The following is a 4,830-nucleotide window of genomic DNA, read 5'->3' as shown; positions in this document are numbered from 1 at the left end:
GCAAAAATGTTAGTGTCATTCATTTGTTCAAAAGTATGTATTGAGCATCTATCATCAGTTAAAAGTTTAATGTGCTAATGCTGTATTGGAGGTTATGTGTGAGACATAGTAATTCCTCCTGCAGAAAGTCAGGAAAGGCCTGGGATAAGAGACTGACCTGCAGGTTTGCCAGACAGAAGCAGGGAGAACTTAGTGAAAATAAAATCATGAGCAACAGCATGGCGAAAAAAAATATCAGAAATTCAGGAATTTGAGTAATTTAACATGCTATGGCAGATGGCCTATTGGGACCAAGATTTGTAAACGTGAGATTGCACAGGTGGGAGGATGTTATGGACTGAAGAGTTTCCCCCCAAAACTTAGTAGGTTGAAGCCCTACCTCCCAATGTGACTATATTTGAAGACAGGGCCTTTGGGGAGGTAAATAAGGTTAAATGAGGTCATAAGGGTGGGGCCCTAATTCCATAGGACTGGTGTTCTTATAAGAAAAAGAGACACCAGAGTTCTCTCTCTCCATGTGCACGCAGAGAAGAGGCCATGGGAGGGCACACTAAGCCAACAACAAGCCAGAAAAGGAGAGCTCCCCAGAACCCAACCCTGATGGTACCTTGATCTTGGACTTCCAGCCCCCAGTTTAAGCCACCAGTCTGGTATTTTGTTACGGTAGCCCAAGCACACCAAGACAGGAAGGAAGAGGACGAAGGCACTGACTGTTCTGCTAAATAGTGGACGTTTTTCACTCTGAAAGTGATGGGAAGTGTCAAAGAATTTTAATCCTAAATTTCCTCTCACGTCTATGGCTCAGTTTGCACTGTTAAGAATGATCTTTATCTGTGTATCTCTGTGAAGGCTTTGGTCCCCTCAGATGTGCACTTAACATATTGGTTGCTTGATTTATCGGTAACCAATCGAGTTAGTTTTCTCTTTTTGATCCCTCAGCTAAGTTGTTTGTGTTGTGGTACAGATGACATTCAAAGTCCCTTAAGAAAGAAGAAGGATGTTTTGATTTGTCTATTGTGCTATGCTTTTATATTTTATATATAAAACTAATAGCGCTCCTTCAATAACTTGGGAAAATTACTATTTACCTCTTCGCTTTATATATCGCGTAAGTTAAAATACAGATGTATATAAATATTATGTCTATGTATATTCCCTTTGTTAGATCGTTAGATGCTACGTAACTTGATGGTAAGAGCTATTTACACATCCATGAATCCCTAGTGCTTCATTGATGTCTGTTGCTTACTAAGTACCCCTAAGTGGTGAAATTAATAGATGAATGGGTGAAAGAATAAAGAAATTATGCCGAACTCATCAAATAAATGTTCATTTTGTTCAGAAACATCAGTTCTCTAATATTGTAGCATGAGATAAATTTATAAAGGATAATTGCATCCAAAAGTTCTGAAATCATTTGTTAATCATTGTTATCTGAGAAAACCTCATTCCACAATGTTAGAATATTGGAATATTGGTAGAATCCATCCATGCCACCAGCAATCTTGATTCCTAATTCAAATGCATGGTTCTTTATCTGTTGAAAACATGAAGGATAACAGTGACTTAGATGTTCTCAGAACATTGTTATAAAATACACTTAATAACATCCCTGTAATGAAATACACGCTCCCTGCTGGCAGCTTCTGTGTGCTCGGTCTATCTATACGCCAGCAGAAATTAACATGTCCAAGCCCGTTGGAGTTGTTTGACAGGAAAACCTCTATGTTTTAAAAACAGGAAAAAATACTCCCATGTGAAAGTTGGAAATAATTATGGTATCTGAGGAAACTGTAACTGAAAAATTATTTTCACAAATAAATAGGCAAATGGAGGTTTAAAATTACAGAAACTGCCACTGAGACCTGAACATTTTGAGGAAATTTAGAACTCATTTGAATTTTTTTTTTTTTTGCAGTATATACTATTTCCTTCTACCCACTTCTCCAAGGACAAGCAACTGAAGAAAAGCTGTAAAGATTATAAATCCACGGGCAGAGGGTGATACAACGCAGAGTGTTCTATTCTGAGTCAGGAAACTGTGGTTCTGGCTCCCTTGTTATCATCTTTTCTGTCCGTCAACTAAAGAAAATTTACCCTCCCTGAACTTTCTCTGAGCCTTAGTTTTCCCACATATAAAATGAACAGTCAGGGCTAGATATCTGATGTCGTTTAAAGATCTAAGATTCCTCAAGCCTCTGAATACTCCTTAGACTTCTGCAGGCAAAGTTTGAGGTTAAGTCTGTGGTCCTCGAATCATCCCTCATTTAAACTAGACACATTCATTGTACCATGTTTTCAAAACTTAAATCTTCATGTGCATCCTATTTAATGAGTAAATATCCCCTGAATGTCTTATATTAATATGCCAAGAATTCAGTAAATAAGTACCTTTGAACATAGTTGAAACCAAGGACCAGGACAGCAAAATAATTGCTGTTCCTTTGGGCAGGGAATTTTCTGCTGCCAATGTAAAGACCACCAGTGAGCAAACATCTGACAAAGAATTTATCAGGGACAAAGAGAATCATTTCATAATGATAAAACGGTTGGTTGAAGACATAACAATGCTAAAGATTTATGTGGCCACTAACAGATCTCCCAAATACATGAAGTAAAAACTAATACAATTTCAAGGAGAAATATACAAATTCATAATTATAATTGGAGATTTTAATACCCATCTTAATAAATGATGAAACAATTAGAAAATATGACCTTTAAAATTGATCCTTATGACCCTGAATAAAACCAATGTATGCTTTTTCTTTTTACAGTGGTTTTGTTTCCTTTTCTTCTTTTGGAGTGACTTCTATATAGGATGATATGAGAATGATCTACTGACCTTCTTCTCATGATCAGAGATTTTAGTTCTACACTCGTGAAGATTGCAGGCAATATGTGTGCATTTTTTGATGCTGAATTTAAAGGGAAATTCATGGATGTGTTTAGTTATTTACAAATGAGTATACACTTACTGATTCTTTTTTAAATATTGTCTTGAGATACTGTTTATAAACATCCCCTGACTTTCCAAGTATTTCCAAAAGTCTGACAACCAAGTGGCTTGGAAAAAAAATGTATTCCCAGTCACTTTGACAAAAACTCTCAGTCTAATTCATTATTTATTGGTAACTTTTATGAGAAAGTCCCAGCATTACAGATAGAATAACATAAAAGATCCTGTTAAATGTGTGTGTGTATATGTAATTTATGTAGTATATTAATATAAATTATATAAATTTTATATATATATATAATATATATGTATATTATATATATATAATTAGAGCTTTACTACAGTGACTTCAAATAAATTTTTTTCCAAGCTGCTTGGTTGGCAGACTTTTGAAAATACTTAGAAAATCAGGGGATGTTTATAAGCAGTATCTCAAGACAATATTGGAGAAAGAATGAAACTTCTTCATGAATGACAGTAATCCTTCTGAAAATTGTCTTCAGAATTATGTGGAGAAAAAGCAAAGAAAATCAGAAAATAACTCATTTTCCATTTTCTCCTCATCCGCTAAGACTGAAGGGGTTATTTTTGTTCCTACCATACTGGATAGTTATTTCTCCTCAAAATGGACTGCAAAAGGAAATCTGAACATTTCTAATGACTGATCTTTGAGCTGAACAGATACTGTAGGTATTCAATCCACTTCAGTTCAACATGATTTGGCCAAGAAGTTGCAAAGTGTAGAGTCCTGAGTTGTGTAACCTGAATGCACAAAGTTTCCTTAGAAGCTCTGCCACCCAGGAGCTCAGAATCTACTTGGAGATGCACATGTGCACCAATCAACAGAATTGGAAACATACTTTAAAGTATCAGAAGGAAAACATTCATGAATTGCTATTGAACCTAATAATTTTTTTCCCTCCAAACCAGGGAAGCTGGAGCAGACATTTCATTGGGATGGAGACGTTTGAATTGTACATTATTCCAATAGAGAAGATAAGGGGTGGGGAAGAGAAGGAAGCACAAGAGGGAAAATCAAATGGTAGGAAAGCACATAATCACTTTTTTCAGTTACAGCAAAATAGCCGTGTTAGTCCTAAGGAGAGACTGCCTAAAAGTTGAGCATAGTTACATTGTCCCAGTGAAAGGGACAGCACTCTCTTAAAGATGGAATAATAGATAGGTTGGTTCGAAATCTTTGTATTTTTATTCTTTCCAAAGCTGAATGTGTATCTGCTTGTAGATCCCAACATTGTATCACCTCTAGCTCTCTTCATGATCTTCACTCACCCTGTCCTAAACCAAACGCTATGTCTTACATCTCTCAGACACCTGAAGATCAAAGGGAGAGAAGGGTTCACATTGTGGAGCAGACAGGGCTGGACAGCGCTGGGAGGAGAATGAAGTGGAGGAGGGAAATGGGAAGCAGGTTAAGGGGTGGAATATTCTACCCAGAGCTTTAAAAGGCAATAATAAGGGTGTAACTCTTGTAAGCCCAACAATTGACACGAAATGTCACTAAAGTCCTGCTTGGAGAAACCCTGATTATATATATGCTGGTCTGTTCAGTAAACTCTTAGGTGAGTCATCAGGATGCTACAGTTTTTGTAAGAAAATTGTTGAAATAAGGTTCACAAAACTACTTCAATAAAAAAGTTTCCAAGGACTTCACCAACAAATTCCTCTTTCATCTAAGTGTGAAAGGTTTTGACGAGAATTGGAGATAGCATGTCACTCCAAATGAGTCTTGAAAAGAAGGAATGAATTAACAGGAATGTGTTTGAGAGAGTTATAATTCACCTTCTCAGGAGAGTCTTGGTGGTAGGCATTTCAATTCTTAAACTACTTCAGGGAGCTGAATAATCCTGTAA

The sequence above is a fragment of the Camelus bactrianus genome, chromosome 8 (assembly GCF_048773025.1).
Source record: "Camelus bactrianus isolate YW-2024 breed Bactrian camel chromosome 8, ASM4877302v1, whole genome shotgun sequence".
NCBI classification, from domain to species: Eukaryota; Metazoa; Chordata; class Mammalia; order Artiodactyla; family Camelidae; genus Camelus; species Camelus bactrianus.
This window is presented reverse-complemented; position numbering follows the sequence as displayed.